Source organism: Procambarus clarkii, unplaced genomic scaffold (genome assembly GCF_040958095.1).
Source record: "Procambarus clarkii isolate CNS0578487 unplaced genomic scaffold, FALCON_Pclarkii_2.0 HiC_scaffold_112, whole genome shotgun sequence".
Taxonomy (NCBI): Eukaryota; Metazoa; Arthropoda; class Malacostraca; order Decapoda; family Cambaridae; genus Procambarus; species Procambarus clarkii.
In genome coordinates, this window is record NW_027189145.1 from 3,087,383 (window position 1) to 3,111,874 (window position 24,492).

A 24,492-nucleotide genomic window follows, 5' to 3' on the forward strand; every position below is an offset into this window, starting at 1 on the left:
GACACCACAAGAAGGTCCGTATCCTGCCGTGATGACTAAAAAGAGTTGGTTATTAGCCACAATGTGTAGGCAGTCTCATGCCAACGGCCATACCACGTTGAGAACACCGCTTCTCGTCCGATCAGCGAAGTTAAGCAACGTTGGGTTTGGTTAGTACTTGGATGGGTGACCGCCTGGGAACACCAAATGCTGTTGGCAATAATGTTTTTTGTTTTGTTTTGTTTTGTTTCGTTTGTTTTTGTTTGAATGGCTGGCTCCACGGGAAATTCACGGAGTTGTGTGGAATAAGGCCTGGTAAAATGAATTAATATGTATGTCATGTTTAAAACAAACTCGCTTAATATAGTGTGTGAGGCTTTATACAAAAACAAACAACCAAAACAAAACATGTTGTTTTATATATATATATATATATATATATATATATATATATATATATATATATATATATATATATATATATATATATATATATATATATATATATATATATATATATAGCTTAATCCGGGTTTGAACTCGCAACTCCAAGAATACGCATCACTTATATACACTTTACCACTGGACCACAGCTGCAGGACACAAGCTTGATGCTGAGGTATCAATTTAATGACGTAAATGCCATTTCCACAAATAAATGATAATTTAAAAGTATTTGTATGTACAAATCTTTTCTGTTTAAAAGGCTACAATATCAGTTACATATATAATTTGTGTTAATGTTTCTATACCCACAGGAAGGCATGTTTTTGCTTATATGTAAGGGGTACGGAGAAGGAATCCACAGACCATCAGTCCCCTTCCCCCCCCCCCCCCCCCCCCTCCCACCTACTACCACCACCACCACCACCACCACCACCACCACTACTCACCACCACCACCACTACTCACCACCAATCACCACCACCACCAATCACCACCAATCACCACCAATCACCACCACCACACCTAACCGAAAACCCCCTAACACATCAACCCTCCCCCCAATCAACAGGCGAAATAATAACCCTCAAATGCCTGCCTGCCTGCCAGCCAGCCAATACTAACGGTCTTCTCAGAAAGAAAATCTCTTTGTATCTGTATTACTTGATGAAATGTATGATTCTAATAATGAAAATAAATTTTGATGTCGGTTGTATGAGCATAATGACCAATATGCACATGATATGAATGAATTAAATAGTGTAGTTTTAAGTAATTAGGTTGTAGACACATTAAGCGGATATGATATTTGACGCGTCCAGAACTGGTGATTTTTGGTTTAGTTTTAAATGCACCACCACCATTGCTTCCCCAGAGCCTAATTAAGGACCGGTAAAAGGAGTCAATATGTATGTCATCTATAAAACCAAAGAATGAATAAAAACACACACACACACACACACACCTACATAATAGTATTAGGAAGATTGTATGGCAAAAAAAAAAAGTACTCCCATTGGGTCGTTTGAACTCGCGACTTCCAAAACACCAGCCACACACCTTACCACCCAGCCACCATAGAGTTGGTATAATTGTGCAACTTTAGTTATAAAAGTAAAGTTCTTATTGTCTCAAATCTTATTGTCTGTTCTATGAAAAGGCATGATGTAAATTATGTATTTTTTGAATGATTGAATTGTAGGCACATTAAGCGGATTCGATATTTGATATATCCAGAAAAGGTGATTTCTGTTCAGTTTTAAAATGCATCACTGTTAACGCTAAAGGACTGGTAAAACGACTCGATGTTTGTCATTTTTAAAATAAACACTAAAACTAGGCCCTTAACATATATAATGTTTGAATATAAATTGAATGCATATAAATACAAAGTGGGAGTGGCTGGCTGGCTGGCTGGCTGGCTGGCTGGCTGGCTGGCTGGCTGGCTGGCTGGCTGGCTGGCTGGCTGCCTGCCTGCCTGCCTGCCTGCCTGCCTGCCTGGCTGGCTGGCTGGCTGGCCGCCCGCCCGCCCGCCCGCCTGCCCGCCCGCCTGCTTGCCTTGCCTTGCCTTGCCTGTCCTGTCCTGTCCTGTTCTGTTATTGCCTTGCCTTGCCTTGCCTTGCCTTGCCTTGCCTTGCCTTGCCCTGCCTTGCCCTGCCCTGCCCTGCCTTGGCTGCAGCTGGCTGGCTGGCCGTAAATCAACTCTTAACAACACCATACCACACCACACCATCACTCATCACCCATCACCCACCACCGGCCCCAGTCTCCCAGCCTCTCTTATATACCCGAGCAGGCCCTTTAAATTATTTGAATTGTTGCACTTCGGCCAATGGCAGGCACGATCGCTGCTGCTCAAACATATTCTGGTTCACAAGTATTAATATATATATATATATATATATATATATATATATATATATATATATATATATATATATATATATATATATATATATATATATATATATATATATATATATATTCATGAAACACATTAAAACCTTGATCATTTATTCATTCATTACGTCTAGTGAAGAATTGCTTTTGTTCATTTGTATGATTAAAAATTAATAGAATATGAATTCCTCGCTTAAAGTAAAATATAAAATATATATTGGATTTATATGATTGGTTAATATTCCAAGTGATGCTGAATATCCCCTATAATTTTGTTTTGTTTGTTTGTTTGTTATGTACACATTCCAAATGAAATCAATATAAATGTTATTATTAATGTTTGAAAGTTGATTGTCTACTTGAATCTCTCTATTAAAGTGTGTGTGGCTCCGGATGGAGCCTGGTTATGGTATTTGTCGTGGTGGGTGGCAGAAGTGCTTACTTCTTCTCTGTCTTCTTTGGCAAAAGAACTGCCTGAATGTTTGGAAGAACACCTCCCTGTGCAATGGTTACGCCAGACAGAAGTTTGTTGAGTTCTTCGTCGTTGCGGATGGCCAACTGCAAGTGACGTGGGATGATACGGGTCTTCTTGTTGTCACGTGCGGCGTTACCGGCGAGCTCCAGAACTTCGGCAGCGAGGTATTCCATGACGGCTGCCAGGTAGACAGGAGCGCCAGCACCGACGCGTTCGGCGTAGTTGCCCTTACGCAGCAGACGGTGAATTCTGCCCACGGGGAACTGAAGTCCGGCCCTGCTGGAGCGAGACTTTGACTTGCCCTTCACTTTGCCTCCCTTGCCGCGTCCTGACATTGCTGCTGCTGTTGTGGGTTTGTGGTGTTTTTATGCCGCCCCGCAGATCGAGCTTCGTGTTATATACCCCGCTCAGGATCAAGGGAGCCCGCCACTGACCAATCAGCGCGCTCCGCCACGCGACCCGCTCTGAGCTGAGTCGCGAGCGGGATATAAAAGGAAAGCTCGCCTCGCGCAAAAGTTCATTATTGTATCGCAACGCCAGCCAGCACGAGCATCATCATGCCACCCAAGGCATCTGGAAAGGCTGCCAAGAAGGCCGGAAAGGCCCAGAAGGCCATTGCCAAGGGCGATAAGAAAAAGAAGCGCAGGAGGAAGGAGAGCTACAGCATCTACATCTACAAAGTGCTGAAGCAGGTCCACCCCGACACTGGTATCTCTTCCAAAGCCATGTCGATCATGAACTCGTTCGTGAACGACATCTTCGAGCGCATCGCCGCCGAGGCTTCTCGCCTGGCCCACTACAACAAGCGTTCCACCATTACCAGTCGGGAGATCCAGACGGCTGTAAGGCTCCTGTTGCCCGGAGAACTGGCCAAGCACGCCGTCTCTGAGGGCACTAAGGCCGTCACCAAGTACACCTCCTCCAAGTAAACGGCTTACTTACTGCCCTGTGGTGGTGGCTTGGCCTCAAACCAACAAACTCGGCTCCATTGGAGCCACACTTTAATTTCTAAAGAGATTGTGAGTGTTAGACACCAATACTATTATAACAAAAACCTCTGTCACTGAAAGCAAATAGCTATAAAATGAGAATATTTATGAAACTGTCTGTGTGTGTTTCTCTCTCTCAGTGTCTGTCTGTCTGTCTGTCTGTCTGTCTGTCTGTCTGTCTGTCTGCCTGCCTGCCTGCCTGCCTGCCTGTCTGTCTGTCTGTCTTGTCTGTCTTGTCTGTCTGTCTGTGTGTCTCTCTCTCTCTCTCTCTCTCTCTCTCTCTCTCTCTCTCTCTCTCTCTCTCTCTCTCTCTCTCTCTCTCAACACATATAAGCACTCGGTATCTTTTTTCTAGAGATTAGAGATTCATTGTTATGTTCCACATTAGGATTACTATGCAGGCCACCCTCTTAGGTTTGAAAATGTCAAGAAAACGGTTAATTTAAAATGTCATCTCCTAACTTAACAGATTAAGCCAGAGGACCGAAAACAGAATAAAACAGGACTGGACAGTATATGTCACTTATACAAGCTGCTTTTATTTCTAGTACAGTATGACAATTTTTATTTTGGGGGGGGGGGGGGGGGGTGATCCTTGACAGTGCATAAGAGTGAAAAGCGACGGCGTTTTGTTTGTAAGAGAACAGGTTGTACTACAAATGACTTGATTTATTGATATCACATGTATGTATGACACCTAAATTATGCTAGGAATGTCTGAAATCTCCTTAGAAGGATATTTTGGCCCTGAGAAGGGCCGAGTTTGGTGTATACTAGGGTGGTCGATTTAGCTTATGCACGCTCTCCACGGATACGGCGAGCAAGCTGAATGTCCTTTGGCATGATGGTGACACGCTTGGCGTGGATGGCACAGAGGTTAGTGTCCTCGAAGAGACCGACCAGGTAAGCCTCGGATGCCTCCTGTAAAGCCATGACGGCAGACGACTGGAAGCGAAGATCGGTCTTGAAGTCCTGGGCAATCTCGCGCACCAGACGCTGGAAGGGAAGTTTCCTGATGAGCAACTCGGTGCTCTTCTGGTAACGACGGATCTCACGCAGGGCGACCGTTCCGGGCCTGTAACGGTGAGGCTTCTTCACACCCCCTGTGGCAGGAGCAGACTTGCGTGCTGCCTTGGTGGCCAGCTGCTTACGAGGAGCCTTGCCTCCCGTGGACTTGCGAGCAGTCTGCTTGGTGCGAGCCATGGTGAACAACTGTGGTTTGTGATGGCCGGCGCCGAAAAATTTTTGCTTATATACGCCGTCTCGAGGCGCTTGCTCGAGCGCCATTGGCTGCTCGACTCGCCTACGTCACCCCCGTTGCCCCTCCCCTCCTTCCTCTGGCTGCAGCCAACAGGCGGCTCACCTCAATCACTATTATCGCTGATTTTGCTCTATTTTTTGGATTTGTGCAAAAGTCATTTCACAGGGACGTGAAACAGACGAGTAGGCAACTGCAGTTTTGAAAGCGTTGTGAGAAAGCCGTGTCTACTCGACCACAAGCGTAAAGTAAGGGCAGGCAGGAGTTGCAATGCTACTAGTACGTCCGCTTGATGGGATATAGTCGGGAAATCGTGCGGGCATTCGTCAATTCGATTCACACAACTTCAACACCATGACTGGACGCGGCAAGGGAGGCAAGGGACTCGGAAAGGGTGGCGCCAAGCGTCATCGTAAGGTGCTACGTGACAACATCCAGGGCATCACCAAGCCCGCTATTCGTCGCTTAGCTCGTCGTGGCGGCGTGAAGCGTATTTCGGGTCTCATCTACGAAGAGACCCGTGGCGTCCTGAAGGTGTTCCTCGAGAACGTCATCCGTGATGCTGTAACCTACACGGAACACGCCAAGAGGAAGACCGTCACTGCTATGGACGTGGTGTACGCTCTGAAGCGCCAGGGTCGTACCCTCTACGGATTCGGCGGATAAGAGCTTGGCTAATCCATCGATTCCACCCACCACCACCTCAAAACGGGACCTAATTAGGTCCCTATACTTTTTTACTGAAGGGCTTAATAGACGATAACATAAATTGTTTTGATATCAGCTAGCACATTGGGTCTTATGAAATCTATTTTTTATCCTCGCATGCTTAAAGGGACTCTGATTGGGGAGGGAGGGGGGGGGGGAAGGTTTGTTACGTTATATACTAGCAGAGCAGGATCATTGGTGGGGGGTGAGGGGGAGAGAGAGAGAGAGAGAGAGAGAGATCTTTCCCAACTCTTCCTTTTTACATGAGTGAGCTACCCGTTTTATTCATTTTATCCTTCTCAGAGCTGTTTTGATAGTATCCAAATGATGGTAAATGAAAAGGGAGGACACGAATATCTACCCAGAATTCAGGACTGGCAATCGATATGCATGTTTGAGTGCGAATCTTTTTCTCTCTCAACTTAGGTATACGTTTATGTCGTACCTAAAAGCGAGAACCACACTATTGGGACAAGTATGCAAGGCCCAATTTTCCTAACAAGCACAGTTAATTTTGTTATTTTCGAACATTTCTTTCCAAATTGGTTTATCCAATTAACAGTATTATATTAAGATCATGAATTGCTGGGTTAGGTTAGGTTAGGTTAGGTTAGGTTAGGTTAGGTTAGGTTAGGTTAGCTTAGGTTAGGTTAGGTTAGGTTAGGTTAGCTTAGCTTAGCTTGGGTTAGCTTAGGTTAGGTTAGGTTAGCTTAGCTTGGGTTAGCATAGGTTAGGTTAGGTTTGATTACATTTCTATGTTAGATTTAACTCAAATTCAAAACAATTGCAGTCATTCGGCTTGTTAGTCAACTTGCCTCTAATAGGGGCAATTTGTCTAACAAGACTATTTAGTTTTGTGTGCATATATATATATATATATATATATATATATATATATATATATATATATATATATATATATATATATATATTATATATATATATATATATATATATATATATATATATATATATATATATATATATATATATATATATATATATATATATATATTATAGCTTCAAGACTCCGAACCAATATAGAAGCATCAAGAGGAAGTGCTTGTGTTATGGGCCAATAGGCCTTCTGCAGTTACTTCCATTCTTATGTTTTTATTCCCATTGGTTCGTGTTTTATCTTGTGTAAATGTCAATCACCTTACCCAAAACTTTGGTACCATATCACCTCACCCATGTGTATATATAAATATATATATATATATATATATATATATATATATATATATATATATATTATATATATATATATATATATATATATATATATATAATATACAGAGTAAATCTACCCCAAAAGTAATGATTTATTTGTCTACAAAACTAAACTCTTTTTGGAATCATATGAGGCCCCTCCACTGAGGGGGGAGGCCTGGATGTTTATTGTCATGTGTATTCATGCTGCTTGCATGTCATCGTTTATTTTGCCTTTGTTGTTTTCTTGACAGCTTTCTTTGCCTTGGGTGGTTTGGGAGATTTTGAAGCTCTCTTTATTTTGGGCTTTTTGTTCCCAACAACAAGCTGCTGCTGCTGCTTCTTTTTCAAGGCTGTAGGTGGTTTGTTGCTTGTGGCGGCTTTCTTGGGAGTTACCACGGCCTTCTTTGCTGCTGTAGATGGTTTCTTGGTTGTGGTGGCTTTCTTGGGAGTTAGAACGGCCCTCTTCTCTGCTACGGCCAGCTTGAATGATCCACTAGCTCCACTTCCCTTGGTCTGAACAAGAATGCCGTCAGCCACTGCTTTCTTGAGAAATCTTCGGATGTAAATGGCGATCTTGGCAGCCTCGACTTTGTTGTTGGCAACAACGTACTTCTTGATTGCTTGTAGAGACGAGCCCTTACGGTCTTTGAGTGCTGCGACCGCGGCTAGAACCATTTGACTAGTTTTCGGGTGAGCAACCTGGACGCGAGGTTTCCTGGTGGTGGCCACCACAGCAGCAGCCGCAGCCTTCTTGGTAGGCTTTGCTTCTACCATGATGATGATGAGATAACCAAGGTGATGAGAGACGCTCAGACAGTCACGGGGGAATGATGCTGCCGCCGCTTGAGCCGAACCTATTTATGTGCCGGCACGGTACAGAAGCTGCAACCTGGCAACTCGTCCACCAATCACAACGGTTGGTTTTACGGCTCCGAAACCTGGATCCCATATCTTCTCTAAAATAGAAGCATTTGTTCATGTTCTTTGTAAAAGTATCATAAAGCAGGACAGATGAGACAAATATCATAAAAACTGAAGAGCAGATGAGCACACACATGTATGTATTACAAAAGAAAATCCACAAATTCATTAGAAATTGGCAGGGCAGGCTGAGGAAGTAGGTAGATGTAAAATGTCTGTAAATGGCGAAAGAACATAAACCCAAGACTGAATAAACGATGTTAAATATCCATGCCAAGGAGACAAAAATATGTTAGGATACAATTACCATTAAGACACCACAAGAAGGTCCGTATCCTGCCGTGATGACTAAAAAGAGTTGGTTATTAGCCACAATGTGTAGGCAGTCTCATGCCAACGGCCATACCACGTTGAGAACACCGCTTCTCGTCCGATCAGCGAAGTTAAGCAACGTTGGGTTTGGTTAGTACTTGGATGGGTGACCGCCTGGGAACACCAAATGCTGTTGGCAATAATGTTTTTTGTTTTGTTTTGTTTTGTTTCGTTTGTTTTTGTTTGAATGGCTGGCTCCACGGGAAATTCACGGAGTTGTGTGGAATAAGGCCTGGTAAAATGAATTAATATGTATGTCATGTTTAAAACAAACTCGCTTAATATAGTGTGTGAGGCTTTATACAAAAACAAACAACCAAAACAAAACATGTTGTTTTATATATATATATATATATATATATATATATATATATATATATATATATATATATATATATATATATATATATATATATATATATATATATATATATATATAGCTTAATCCGGGTTTGAACTCGCAACTCCAAGAATACGCATCACTTATATACACTTTACCACTGGACCACAGCTGCAGGACACAAGCTTGATGCTGAGGTATCAATTTAATGACGTAAATGCCATTTCCACAAATAAATGATAATTTAAAAGTATTTGTATGTACAAATCTTTTCTGTTTAAAAGGCTACAATATCAGTTACATATATAATTTGTGTTAATGTTTCTATACCCACAGGAAGGCATGTTTTTGCTTATATGTAAGGGGTACGGAGAAGGAATCCACAGACCATCAGTCCCCTTCCCCCCCCCCCCCCCCCCCTCCCACCTACTACCACCACCACCACCACCACCACCACCACCACTACTCACCACCACCACCACCACTACTCACCACCAATCACCACCACCACCAATCACCACCAATCACCACCAATCACCACCACCACACCTAACCGAAAACCCCCTAACACATCAACCCTCCCCCCAATCAACAGGCGAAATAATAACCCTCAAATGCCTGCCTGCCTGCCAGCCAGCCAATACTAACGGTCTTCTCAGAAAGAAAATCTCTTTGTATCTGTATTACTTGATGAAATGTATGATTCTAATAATGAAAATAAATTTTGATGTCGGTTGTATGAGCATAATGACCAATATGCACATGATATGAATGAATTAAATAGTGTAGTTTTAAGTAATTAGGTTGTAGACACATTAAGCGGATATGATATTTGACGCGTCCAGAACTGGTGATTTTTGGTTTAGTTTTAAATGCACCACCACCATTGCTTCCCCAGAGCCTAATTAAGGACCGGTAAAAGGAGTCAATATGTATGTCATCTATAAAACCAAAGAATGAATAAAAACACACACACACACACACACCTACATAATAGTATTAGGAAGATTGTATGGCAAAAAAAAAAAGTACTCCCATTGGGTCGTTTGAACTCGCGACTTCCAAAACACCAGCCACACACCTTACCACCCAGCCACCATAGAGTTGGTATAATTGTGCAACTTTAGTTATAAAAGTAAAGTTCTTATTGTCTCAAATCTTATTGTCTGTTCTATGAAAAGGCATGATGTAAATTATGTATTTTTTGAATGATTGAATTGTAGGCACATTAAGCGGATTCGATATTTGATATATCCAGAAAAGGTGATTTCTGTTCAGTTTTAAAATGCATCACTGTTAACGCTAAAGGACTGGTAAAACGACTCGATGTTTGTCATTTTTAAAATAAACACTAAAACTAGGCCCTTAACATATATAATGTTTGAATATAAATTGAATGCATATAAATACAAAGTGGGAGTGGCTGGCTGGCTGGCTGGCTGGCTGGCTGGCTGGCTGGCTGGCTGGCTGGCTGGCTGGCTGGCTGGCTGCCTGCCTGCCTGCCTGCCTGCCTGCCTGCCTGGCTGGCTGGCTGGCTGGCCGCCCGCCCGCCCGCCCGCCTGCCCGCCCGCCTGCTTGCCTTGCCTTGCCTTGCCTGTCCTGTCCTGTCCTGTTCTGTTATTGCCTTGCCTTGCCTTGCCTTGCCTTGCCTTGCCTTGCCTTGCCTTGCCCTGCCTTGCCCTGCCCTGCCCTGCCTTGGCTGCAGCTGGCTGGCTGGCCGTAAATCAACTCTTAACAACACCATACCACACCACACCATCACTCATCACCCATCACCCACCACCGGCCCCAGTCTCCCAGCCTCTCTTATATACCCGAGCAGGCCCTTTAAATTATTTGAATTGTTGCACTTCGGCCAATGGCAGGCACGATCGCTGCTGCTCAAACATATTCTGGTTCACAAGTATTAATATATATATATATATATATATATATATATATATATATATATATATATATATATATATATATATATATATATATATATATATATATATATATATATATTCATGAAACACATTAAAACCTTGATCATTTATTCATTCATTACGTCTAGTGAAGAATTGCTTTTGTTCATTTGTATGATTAAAAATTAATAGAATATGAATTCCTCGCTTAAAGTAAAATATAAAATATATATTGGATTTATATGATTGGTTAATATTCCAAGTGATGCTGAATATCCCCTATAATTTTGTTTTGTTTGTTTGTTTGTTATGTACACATTCCAAATGAAATCAATATAAATGTTATTATTAATGTTTGAAAGTTGATTGTCTACTTGAATCTCTCTATTAAAGTGTGTGTGGCTCCGGATGGAGCCTGGTTATGGTATTTGTCGTGGTGGGTGGCAGAAGTGCTTACTTCTTCTCTGTCTTCTTTGGCAAAAGAACTGCCTGAATGTTTGGAAGAACACCTCCCTGTGCAATGGTTACGCCAGACAGAAGTTTGTTGAGTTCTTCGTCGTTGCGGATGGCCAACTGCAAGTGACGTGGGATGATACGGGTCTTCTTGTTGTCACGTGCGGCGTTACCGGCGAGCTCCAGAACTTCGGCAGCGAGGTATTCCATGACGGCTGCCAGGTAGACAGGAGCGCCAGCACCGACGCGTTCGGCGTAGTTGCCCTTACGCAGCAGACGGTGAATTCTGCCCACGGGGAACTGAAGTCCGGCCCTGCTGGAGCGAGACTTTGACTTGCCCTTCACTTTGCCTCCCTTGCCGCGTCCTGACATTGCTGCTGCTGTTGTGGGTTTGTGGTGTTTTATGCCGCCCCGCAGATCGAGCTTCGTGTTATATACCCCGCTCAGGATCAAGGGAGCCCGCCACTGACCAATCAGCGCGCTCCGCCACGCGACCCGCTCTGAGCTGAGTCGCGAGCGGGATATAAAAGGAAAGCTCGCCTCGCGCAAAAGTTCATTATTGTATCGCAACGCCAGCCAGCACGAGCATCATCATGCCACCCAAGGCATCTGGAAAGGCTGCCAAGAAGGCCGGAAAGGCCCAGAAGGCCATTGCCAAGGGCGATAAGAAAAAGAAGCGCAGGAGGAAGGAGAGCTACAGCATCTACATCTACAAAGTGCTGAAGCAGGTCCACCCCGACACTGGTATCTCTTCCAAAGCCATGTCGATCATGAACTCGTTCGTGAACGACATCTTCGAGCGCATCGCCGCCGAGGCTTCTCGCCTGGCCCACTACAACAAGCGTTCCACCATTACCAGTCGGGAGATCCAGACGGCTGTAAGGCTCCTGTTGCCCGGAGAACTGGCCAAGCACGCCGTCTCTGAGGGCACTAAGGCCGTCACCAAGTACACCTCCTCCAAGTAAACGGCTTACTTACTGCCCTGTGGTGGTGGCTTGGCCTCAAACCAACAAACTCGGCTCCATTGGAGCCACACTTTAATTTCTAAAGAGATTGTGAGTGTTAGACACCAATACTATTATAACAAAAACCTCTGTCACTGAAAGCAAATAGCTATAAAATGAGAATATTTATGAAACTGTCTGTGTGTGTTTCTCTCTCTCAGTGTCTGTCTGTCTGTCTGTCTGTCTGTCTGTCTGTCTGTCTGTCTGCCTGCCTGCCTGCCTGCCTGCCTGTCTGTCTGTCTGTCTTGTCTGTCTTGTCTGTCTGTCTGTGTGTCTCTCTCTCTCTCTCTCTCTCTCTCTCTCTCTCTCTCTCTCTCTCTCTCTCTCTCTCTCTCTCTCTCTCTCAACACATATAAGCACTCGGTATCTTTTTTCTAGAGATTAGAGATTCATTGTTATGTTCCACATTAGGATTACTATGCAGGCCACCCTCTTAGGTTTGAAAATGTCAAGAAAACGGTTAATTTAAAATGTCATCTCCTAACTTAACAGATTAAGCCAGAGGACCGAAAACAGAATAAAACAGGACTGGACAGTATATGTCACTTATACAAGCTGCTTTTATTTCTAGTACAGTATGACAATTTTTATTTTGGGGGGGGGGGGGGGGGGGGGGGTGATCCTTGACAGTGCATAAGAGTGAAAAGCGACGGCGTTTTGTTTGTAAGAGAACAGGTTGTACTACAAATGACTTGATTTATTGATATCACATGTATGTATGACACCTAAATTATGCTAGGAATGTCTGAAATCTCCTTAGAAGGATATTTTGGCCCTGAGAAGGGCCGAGTTTGGTGTATACTAGGGTGGTCGATTTAGCTTATGCACGCTCTCCACGGATACGGCGAGCAAGCTGAATGTCCTTTGGCATGATGGTGACACGCTTGGCGTGGATGGCACAGAGGTTAGTGTCCTCGAAGAGACCGACCAGGTAAGCCTCGGATGCCTCCTGTAAAGCCATGACGGCAGACGACTGGAAGCGAAGATCGGTCTTGAAGTCCTGGGCAATCTCGCGCACCAGACGCTGGAAGGGAAGTTTCCTGATGAGCAACTCGGTGCTCTTCTGGTAACGACGGATCTCACGCAGGGCGACCGTTCCGGGCCTGTAACGGTGAGGCTTCTTCACACCCCCTGTGGCAGGAGCAGACTTGCGTGCTGCCTTGGTGGCCAGCTGCTTACGAGGAGCCTTGCCTCCCGTGGACTTGCGAGCAGTCTGCTTGGTGCGAGCCATGGTGAACAACTGTGGTTTGTGATGGCCGGCGCCGAAAAATTTTTGCTTATATACGCCGTCTCGAGGCGCTTGCTCGAGCGCCATTGGCTGCTCGACTCGCCTACGTCACCCCGTTGCCCCTCCCCTCCTTCCTCTGGCTGCAGCCAACAGGCGGCTCACCTCAATCACTATTATCGCTGATTTTGCTCTATTTTTTGGATTTGTGCAAAAGTCATTTCACAGGGACGTGAAACAGACGAGTAGGCAACTGCAGTTTTGAAAGCGTTGTGAGAAAGCCGTGTCTACTCGACCACAAGCGTAAAGTAAGGGCAGGCAGGAGTTGCAATGCTACTAGTACGTCCGCTTGATGGGATATAGTCGGGAAATCGTGCGGGCATTCGTCAATTCGATTCACACAACTTCAACACCATGACTGGACGCGGCAAGGGAGGCAAGGGACTCGGAAAGGGTGGCGCCAAGCGTCATCGTAAGGTGCTACGTGACAACATCCAGGGCATCACCAAGCCCGCTATTCGTCGCTTAGCTCGTCGTGGCGGCGTGAAGCGTATTTCGGGTCTCATCTACGAAGAGACCCGTGGCGTCCTGAAGGTGTTCCTCGAGAACGTCATCCGTGATGCTGTAACCTACACGGAACACGCCAAGAGGAAGACCGTCACTGCTATGGACGTGGTGTACGCTCTGAAGCGCCAGGGTCGTACCCTCTACGGATTCGGCGGATAAGAGCTTGGCTAATCCATCGATTCCACCCACCACCACCTCAAAACGGGACCTAATTAGGTCCCTATACTTTTTTACTGAAGGGCTTAATAGACGATAACATAAATTGTTTTGATATCAGCTAGCACATTGGGTCTTATGAAATCTATTTTTTATCCTCGCATGCTTAAAGGGACTCTGATTGGGGAGGGAGGGGGGGGGGGGGAAGGTTTGTTACGTTATATACTAGCAGAGCAGGATCATTGGTGGGGGGTGAGGGGGAGAGAGAGAGAGAGAGAGAGAGAGATCTTTCCCAACTCTTCCTTTTTACATGAGTGAGCTACCCGTTTTATTCATTTTATCCTTCTCAGAGCTGTTTTGATAGTATCCAAATGATGGTAAATGAAAAGGGAGGACACGAATATCTACCCAGAATTCAGGACTGGCAATCGATATGCATGTTTGAGTGCGAATCTTTTTCTCTCTCAACTTAGGTATACGTTTATGTCGTACCTAAAAGCGAGAACCACACTATTGGGACAAGTATGCAAGGCCCAATTTTCCTAACAAGCACAGTTAATTTTGTTATTTTCGAACATTTCTTTCCAAATTGGTTTATCCAATTAACAGTATTATATTAAGATCATGAATTGCTGGGTTAGGTTAGGTTAGGTTAGGTTAGGTTAGGTTAGGTTAGGTTAGGTTAGCTTAGGTTAGGTTAGGTTAGGTTAGGTTAGCTTAGCTTAGCTTGGGTTAGCTTAGGTTAGGTTAGGTTAGCTTAGCTTGGGTTAGCATAGGTTAGGTTAGGTTTGATTACATTTCTATGTTAGATTTAACTCAAATTCAAAACAATTGCAGTCATTCGGCTTGTTAGTCAACTTGCCTCTAATAGGGGCAATTTGTCTAACAAGACTATTTAGTTTTGTGTGCATATATATATATATATATATATATATATATATATATATATATATATATATATATATATATTATATATATATATATATATATATATATATATATATATATATATATATATATATATATATATATATATATATATATATATATATATATATATTATAGCTTCAAGACTCCGAACCAATATAGAAGCATCAAGAGGAAGTGCTTGTGTTATGGGCCAATAGGCCTTCTGCAGTTACTTCCATTCTTATGTTTTTATTCCCATTGGTTCGTGTTTTATCTTGTGTAAATGTCAATCACCTTACCCAAAACTTTGGTACCATATCACCTCACCCATGTGTATATATAAATATATATATATATATATATATATATATATATATATATATATATATATATATATATATATATATATATATATATATATATATATAATATACAGAGTAAATCTACCCCAAAAGTAATGATTTATTTGTCTACAAAACTAAACTCTTTTTGGAATCATATGAGGCCCCTCCACTGAGGGGGGAGGCCTGGATGTTTATTGTCATGTGTATTCATGCTGCTTGCATGTCATCGTTTATTTTGCCTTTGTTGTTTTCTTGACAGCTTTCTTTGCCTTGGGTGGTTTGGGAGATTTTGAAGCTCTCTTTATTTTGGGCTTTTTGTTCCCAACAACAAGCTGCTGCTGCTGCTTCTTTTTCAAGGCTGTAGGTGGTTTGTTGCTTGTGGCGGCTTTCTTGGGAGTTACCACGGCCTTCTTTGCTGCTGTAGATGGTTTCTTGGTTGTGGTGGCTTTCTTGGGAGTTAGAACGGCCCTCTTCTCTGCTACGGCCAGCTTGAATGATCCACTAGCTCCACTTCCCTTGGTCTGAACAAGAATGCCGTCAGCCACTGCTTTCTTGAGAAATCTTCGGATGTAAATGGCGATCTTGGCAGCCTCGACTTTGTTGTTGGCAACAACGTACTTCTTGATTGCTTGTAGAGACGAGCCCTTACGGTCTTTGAGTGCTGCGACCGCGGCTAGAACCATTTGACTAGTTTTCGGGTGAGCAACCTGGACGCGAGGTTTCCTGGTGGTGGCCACCACAGCAGCAGCCGCAGCCTTCTTGGTAGGCTTTGCTTCTACCATGATGATGATGAGATAACCAAGGTGATGAGAGACGCTCAGACAGTCACGGGGGAATGATGCTGCCGCCGCTTGAGCCGAACCTATTTATGTGCCGGCACGGTACAGAAGCTGCAACCTGGCAACTCGTCCACCAATCACAACGGTTGGTTTTACGGCTCCGAAACCTGGATCCCATATCTTCTCTAAAATAGAAGCATTTGTTCATGTTCTTTGTAAAAGTATCATAAAGCAGGACAGATGAGACAAATATCATAAAAACTGAAGAGCAGATGAGCACACACATGTATGTATTACAAAAGAAAATCCACAAATTCATTAGAAATTGGCAGGGCAGGCTGAGGAAGTAGGTAGATGTAAAATGTCTGTAAATGGCGAAAGAACATAAACCCAAGACTGAATAAACGATGTTAAATATCCATGCCAAGGAGACAAAAATATGTTAGGATACAATTACCATTAAGACACCACAAGAAGGTCCGTATCCTGCCGTGATGACTAAAAAGAGTTGGTTATTAGCCACAATGTGTAGGCAGTCTCATGCCAACGGCCATACCACGTTGAGAACACCGCTTCTCGTCCGATCAGCGAAGTTAAGCAACGTTGGGTTTGGTTAGTACTTGGATGGGTGACCGCCTGGGAACACCAAATGCTGTTGGCAATAATGTTTTTTGTTTTGTTTTGTTTTGTTTCGTTTGTTTTTGTTTGAATGGCTGGCTCCACGGGAAATTCACGGAGTTGTGTGGAATAAGGCCTGGTAAAATGAATTAATATGTATGTCATGTTTAAAACAAACTCGCTTAATATAGTGTGTGAGGCTTTATACAAAAACAAACAACCAAAACAAAACATGTTGTTTTATATATATATATATATATATATATATATATATATATATATATATATATATATATATATATATATATATATATATATATATATATATATATATATATATATATAGCTTAATCCGGGTTTGAACTCGCAACTCCAAGAATACGCATCACTTATATACACTTTACCACTGGACCACAGCTGCAGGACACAAGCTTGATGCTGAGGTATCAATTTAATGACGTAAATGCCATTTCCACAAATAAATGATAATTTAAAAGTATTTGTATGTACAAATCTTTTCTGTTTAAAAGGCTACAATATCAGTTACATATATAATTTGTGTTAATGTTTCTATACCCACAGGAAGGCATGTTTTTGCTTATATGTAAGGGGTACGGAGAAGGAATCCACAGACCATCAGTCCCCTTCCCCCCCCCCCCCCCCCTCCCACCTACTACCACCACCACCACCACCACCACCACCACTACTCACCACCACCACCACTACTCACCACCAATCACCACCACCACCAATCACCACCAATCACCACCAATCACCACCACCACACCTAACCGAAAACCCCCTAACACATCAACCCTCCCCCCAATCAACAGGCGAAATAATAACCCTCAAATGCCTGCCTGCCTGCCAGCCAGCCAATACTAACGGTCTTCTCAGAAAGAAAATCTCTTTGTATCTGTATTACTTGATGAAATGTATGATTCTAATAATGAAAATAAATTTTGATGTCGGTTGTATGAGCATAATGACCAATATGCACATGATATGAATGAATTAAATAGTGTAGTTTTAAGTAATTAGGTTGTAGACACATTAAGCGGATATGATATTTGACGCGTCCAGAACTGGTGATTTTTGGTTTAGTTTTAAATGCACCACCACCATTGCTTCCCCAGAGCCTAATTAAGGACCGGTAAAAGGAGTCAATATGTATGTCATCTATAAAACCAAAGAATGAATAAAAACACACACACACACACACACCTACATAATAGTATTAGGAAGATTGTATGGCAAAAAAAAAAAGTACTCCCATTGGGTCGTTTGAACTCGCGACTTCCAAAACACCAGCCACACACCTTACCACCCAGCCACCATAGAGTTGGTATAATTGTGCAACTTTAGTTATAAAAGTAAAGTTCTTATTGTCTCAAATCTTATTGTCTGTTCTATGAAAAGGCATGATGTAAATTATGTATTTTTTGAATGATTGAATTGTAGGCACATTAAGCGGATTCGATATTTGATATATCCAGAAAAGGTGATTTCTGTTCAGTTTTAAAATGCATCACTGTTAACGCTAAAGGACTGGTAAAACGACTCGATGTTTGTCATTTTTAAAATAAACACTAAAACTAGGCCCTTAACATATATAATGTTTGAATATAAATTGAATGCATATAAATACAAAGTGGGAGTGGCTGGCTGGCTGGCTGGCTGGCTGGCTGGCTGGCTGGCTGGCTGGCTGGCTGGCTGGCTGGCTGGCTGCCTGCCTGCCTGCCTGCCTGCCTGCCTGCCTGGCTGGCTGGCTGGCTGGCCGCCCGCCCGCCCGCCCGCCTGCCCGCCCGCCTGCTTGCCTTGCCTTGCCTTGCCTGTCCTGTCCTGTCCTGTTCTGTTATTGCCTTGCCTTGCCTTGCCTTGCCTTGCCTTGCCTTGCCTTGCCCTGCCTTGCCCTGCCCTGCCCTGCCTTGGCTGCAGCTGGCTGGCTGGCCGTAAATCAACTCTTAACAACACCATACCACACCACACCATCACTCATCACCCATCACCCACCACCGGCCCCAGTCTCCCAGCCTCTCTTATATACCCGAGCAGGCCCTTTAAATTATTTGAATTGTTGCACTTCGGCCAATGGCAGGCACGATCGCTGCTGCTCAAACATATTCTGGTTCACAAGTATTAATATATATATATATATATATATATATATATATATATATATATATATATATATATATATATATATATATATATATATATATATATATATATATATATATTCATGAAACACATTAAAACCTTGATCATTTATTCATTCATTACGTCTAGTGAAGAATTGCTTTTGTTCATTTGTATGATTAAAAATTAATAGAATATGAATTCCTCGCTTAAAGTAAAATATAAAATATATATTGGATTTATATGATTGGTTAATATTCCAAGTGATGCTGAATATCCCCTATAATTTTGTTTTGTTTGTTTGTTTGTTATGTACACATTCCAAATGAAATCAATATAAATGTTATTATTAATGTTTGAAAGTTGATTGTCTACTTGAATCTCTCTATTAAAGTGTGTGTGGCTCCGGATGGAGCCTGGTTATGGTATTTGTCGTGGTGGGTGGCAGAAGTGCTTACTTCTTCTCTGTCTTCTTTGGCAAAAGAACTGCCTGAATGTTTGGAAGAACACCTCCCTGTGCAATGGTTACGCCAGACAGAAGTTTGTTGAGTTCTTCGTCGTTGCGGATGGCCAACTGCAAGTGACGTGGGATGATACGGGTCTTCTTGTTGTCACGTGCGGCGTTACCGGCGAGCTCCAGAACTTCGGCAGCGAGGTATTCCATGACGGCTGCCAGGTAGACAGGAGCGCCAGCACCGACGCGTTCGGCGTAGTTGCCCTTACGCAGCAGACGGTGAATTCTGCCCACGGGGAACTGAAGTCCGGCCCTGCTGGAGCGAGACTTTGACTTGCCCTTCACTTTGCCTCCCTTGCCGCGTCCTGACATTGCTGCTGCTGTTGTGGGTTTGTGGTGTTTTATGCCGCCCCGCAGATCGAGCTTCGTGTTATATACCCCGCTCAGGATCAAGGGAGCCCGCCACTGACCAATCAGCGCGCTCCGCCACGCGACCCGCTCTGAGCTGAGTCGCGAGCGGGATATAAAAGGAAAGCTCGCCTCGCGCAAAAGTTCATTATTGTATCGCAACGCCAGCCAGCACGAGCATCATCATGCCACCCAAGGCATCTGGAAAGGCTGCCAAGAAGGCCGGAAAGGCCCAGAAGGCCATTGCCAAGGGCGATAAGAAAAAGAAGCGCAGGAGGAAGGAGAGCTACAGCATCTACATCTACAAAGTGCTGAAGCAGGTCCACCCCGACACTGGTATCTCTTCCAAAGCCATGTCGATCATGAACTCGTTCGTGAACGACATCTTCGAGCGCATCGCCGCCGAGGCTTCTCGCCTGGCCCACTACAACAAGCGTTCCACCATTACCAGTCGGGAGATCCAGACGGCTGTAAGGCTCCTGTTGCCCGGAGAACTGGCCAAGCACGCCGTCTCTGAGGGCACTAAGGCCGTCACCAAGTACACCTCCTCCAAGTAAACGGCTTACTTACTGCCCTGTGGTGGTGGCTTGGCCTCAAACCAACAAACTCGGCTCCATTGGAGCCACACTTTAATTTCTAAAGAGATTGTGAGTGTTAGACACCAATACTATTATAACAAAAACCTCTGTCACTGAAAGCAAATAGCTATAAAATGAGAATATTTATGAAACTGTCTGTGTGTGTTTCTCTCTCTCAGTGTCTGTCTGTCTGTCTGTCTGTCTGTCTGTCTGTCTGTCTGTCTGCCTGCCTGCCTGCCTGCCTGCCTGTCTGTCTGTCTGTCTTGTCTGTCTTGTCTGTCTGTCTGTGTGTCTCTCTCTCTCTCTCTCTCTCTCTCTCTCTCTCTCTCTCTCTCTCTCTTCTCTCTCTCTCTCTCTCAACACATATAAGCACTCGGTAATCTTTTTCTAGAGATTAGAGATTCATTGTTATGTTCCACATTAGGATTACTATGCAGGCCACCCTCTTAGGTTTGAAAATGTCAAGAAAACGGTTAATTTAAAATGTCATCTCCTAACTTAACAGATTAAGCCAGAGGACCGAAAACAGAATAAAACAGGACTGGACAGTATATGTCACTTATACAAGCTGCTTTTATTTCTAGTACAGTATGACAATTTTTATTTTGGGGGGGGGGGGGGGGGGGGGGTGATCCTTGACAGTGCATAAGAGTGAAAAGCGACGGCGTTTTGTTTGTAAGAGAACAGGTTGTACTACAAATGACTTGATTTATTGATATCACATGTATGTATGACACCTAAATTATGCTAGGAATGTCTGAAATCTCCTTAGAAGGATATTTTGGCCCTGAGAAGGGCCGAGTTTGGTGTATACTAGGGTGGTCGATTTAGCTTATGCACGCTCTCCACGGATACGGCGAGCAAGCTGAATGTCCTTTGGCATGATGGTGACCACGCTTGGCGTGGATGGCACAGAGGTTAGTGTCCTCGAAGAGACCGACCAGGTAAGCCTCGGATGCCTCCTGTAAAAGCCATGACGGCAGACGACTGGAAGCGAAGATCGGTCTTGAAGTCCTGGGCAATCTCGCGCACCAGACGCTGGAAGGGAAGTTTCCTGATGAGCAACTCGGTGCTCTTCTGGTAACGACGGATCTCACGCAGGGCGACCGTTCCGGGCCTGTAACGGTGAGGCTTCTTCACACCCCCTGTGGCAGGAGCAGACTTGCGTGCTGCCTTGGTGGCCAGCTGCTTACGAGGAGCCTTGCCTCCCGTGGACTTGCGAGCAGTCTGCTTGGTGCGAGCCATGGTGAACAACTGTGGTTTGTGATGGCCGGCGCCGAAAAATTTTGCTTATATACGCCGTCTCGAGGCGCTTGCTCGAGCGCCATTGGCTGCTCGACTCGCCTACGTCACCCCGTTGCCCCTCCCCTCCTTCCTCTGGCTGCAGCCAACAGGCGGCTCACCTCAATCACTATTATCGCTGATTTTGCTCTATTTTTTGGATTTGTGCAAAAGTCATTTCACAGGGACGTGAAACAGACGAGTAGGCAACTGCAGTTTTGAAAGCGTTGTGAGAAAGCCGTGTCTACTCGACCACAAGCGTAAAGTAAGGGCAGGCAGGAGTTGCAATGCTACTAGTACGTCCGCTTGATGGGATATAGTCGGGAAATCGTGCGGGCATTCGTCAATTCGATTCACACAACTTCAACACCATGACTGGACGCGGCAAGGGAGGCAAGGGACTCGGAAAGGGTGGCGCCAAGCGTCATCGTAAGGTGCTACGTGACAACATCCAGGGCATCACCAAGCCCGCTATTCGTCGCTTAGCTCGTCGTGGCGGCGTGAAGCGTATTTCGGGTCTCATCTACGAAGAGACCCGTGGCGTCCTGAAGGTGTTCCTCGAGAACGTCATCCGTGATGCTGTAACCTACACGGAACACGCCAAGAGGAAGACCGTCACTGCTATGGACGTGGTGTACGCTCTGAAGCGCCAGGGTCGTACCCTCTACGGATTCGGCGGATAAGAGCTTGGCTAATCCATCGATTCCACCCACCACCACCTCAAAACGGGACCTAATTAGGTCCCTATACTTTTTTACTGAAGGGCTTAATAGACGATAACATAAATTGTTTTGATATCAGCTAGCACATTGGGTCTTATGAAATCTATTTTTTATCCTCGCATGCTTAAAGGGACTCTGATTGGGGAGGGAGGGGGGGGGGGGAAGGTTTGTTACGTTATATACTAGCAGAGCAGGATCATTGGTGGGGGGTGAGGGGGAGAGAGAGAGAGAGAGAGAGAGAGATCTTTCCCAACTCTTCCTTTTTACATGAGTGAGCTACCCGTTTTATTCATTTTATCCTTCTCAGAGCTGTTTTGATAGTATCCAAATGATGGTAAATGAAAAGGGAGGACACGAATATCTACCCAGAATTCAGGACTGGCAATCGATATGCATGTTTGAGTGCGAATCTTTTTCTCTCTCAACTTAGGTATACGTTTATGTCGTACCTAAAAGCGAGAACCACACTATTGGGACAAGTATGCAAGGCCCAATTTTCCTAACAAGCACAGTTAATTTGTTATTTTCGAACATTTCTTTCCAAATTGGTTTATCCAATTAACAGTATTATATTAAGATCATGAATTGCTGGGTTAGGTTAGGTTAGGTTAGGTTAGGTTAGGTTAGGTTAGGTTAGGTTAGCTTAGGTTAGGTTAGGTTAGGTTAGGTTAGCTTAGCTTAGCTTGGGTTAGCTTAGGTTAGGTTAGGTTAGCTTAGCTTGGGTTAGCATAGGTTAGGTTAGGTTTGATTACATTTCTATGTTAGATTTAACTCAAATTCAAAACAATTGCAGTCATTCGGCTTGTTAGTCAACTTGCCTCTAATAGGGGCAATTTGTCTAACAAGACTATTTAGTTTTGTGTGCATATATATATATATAATATATACTATACTATATATATATATATTATATATATATATTATATATATATTATATATATATATATATATATATATATATATATATATATATTATATATATATATATATATATATATATATATATATATATATATATATTATAGCTTCAAGACTCCGAACCAATATAGAAGCATCAAGAGGAAGTGCTTGTGTTATGGGCCAATAGGCCTTCTGCAGTTACTTCCATCTTATGTTTTTATTCCCATTGGTTCGTGTTTTATCTTGTGTAAATGTCAATCACCTTACCCAAAACTTTGGTACCATATCACCTCACCCATGTGTATATATAAATATATATATATATATATATATATATATATATATATATATATATATATATATATATATATATATATATATATAATATACAGAGTAAATCTACCCCAAAAGTAATGATTTATTTGTCTACAAAACTAAACTCTTTTTGGATCATATGAGGCCCCTCCACTGAGGGGGGAGGCCTGGATGTTTATTGTCATGTGTATTCATGCTGCTTGCATGTCATCGTTTATTTTGCCTTTGTTGTTTTCTTGACAGCTTTCTTTGCCTTGGGTGGTTTGGGAGATTTTGAAGCTCTCTTTATTTTGGGCTTTTTGTTCCCAACAACAAGCTGCTGCTGCTGCTTCTTTTTCAAGGCTGTAGGTGGTTTGTTGCTTGTGGCGGCTTTCTTGGGAGTTACCACGGCCTTCTTTGCTGCTGTAGATGGTTTCTTGGTTGTGGTGGCTTTCTTGGGAGTTAGAACGGCCCTCTTCTCTGCTACGGCCAGCTTGAATGATCCACTAGCTCCACTTCCCTTGGTCTGAACAAGAATGCCGTCAGCCACTGCTTTCTTGAGAAATCTTCGGATGTAAATGGCGATCTTGGCAGCCTCGACTTTGTTGTTGGCAACAACGTACTTCTTGATTGCTTGTAGAGACGAGCCCTTACGGTCTTTGAGTGCTGGCGACCGCGGCTAGAACCATTTGACTAGTTTTCGGGTGAGCAACCTGGGACGCGAGGTTTCCTGGTGGTGGCCACCACAGCAGCAGCCGCAGCCTTCTTGGTAGGCTTTGCTTCTACCATGATGATGATGAGATAACCAAGGTGATGAGAGACGCTCAGACAGTCACGGGGGAATGATGCTGCCGCCGCTTGAGCCGAACCTATTTATGTGCCGGCACGGTACAGAAGCTGCAACCTGGCAACTCGTCCACCAATCACAACGGTTGGTTTACGGCTCCGAAACCTGGATCCCATATCTTCTCTAAAATAGAAGCATTTGTTCATGTTCTTTGTAAAAGTATCATAAAGCAGGACAGATGAGACCAAATATCATAAAAACTGAAGAGCAGATGAGCACACACATGTATGTATTACAAAAGAAAATCCACAAATTCATTAGAAATTGGCAGGGCAGGCTGAGGAAGTAGGTAGATGTAAAAATGTCT

At 43.6% G+C, this 24,492-nt stretch overlaps 3 non-coding genes across 3 annotated transcripts; all 3 read left to right on the plus strand.

Moving 5' to 3' along the window:
- The first annotated feature begins 79 nt into the window (after positions 1-79).
- LOC138360486 (5S ribosomal RNA) lies at positions 80-198 on the plus strand. Its single transcript, XR_011226427.1, has one exon. It is a non-coding gene; the product is annotated as a 5S ribosomal RNA (ribosomal RNA).
- Positions 199-8,280: 8,082 nt separating this feature from the next.
- LOC138360487 (5S ribosomal RNA) lies at positions 8,281-8,399 on the plus strand. Its single transcript, XR_011226428.1, has one exon. It is a non-coding gene; the product is annotated as a 5S ribosomal RNA (ribosomal RNA).
- Positions 8,400-16,486: 8,087 nt separating this feature from the next.
- Positions 16,487-16,605, plus strand: LOC138360489 (5S ribosomal RNA). The gene has a single exon (XR_011226430.1). It is a non-coding gene; the product is annotated as a 5S ribosomal RNA (ribosomal RNA).
- The last annotated feature ends 7,887 nt before the right edge of the window (positions 16,606-24,492 follow it).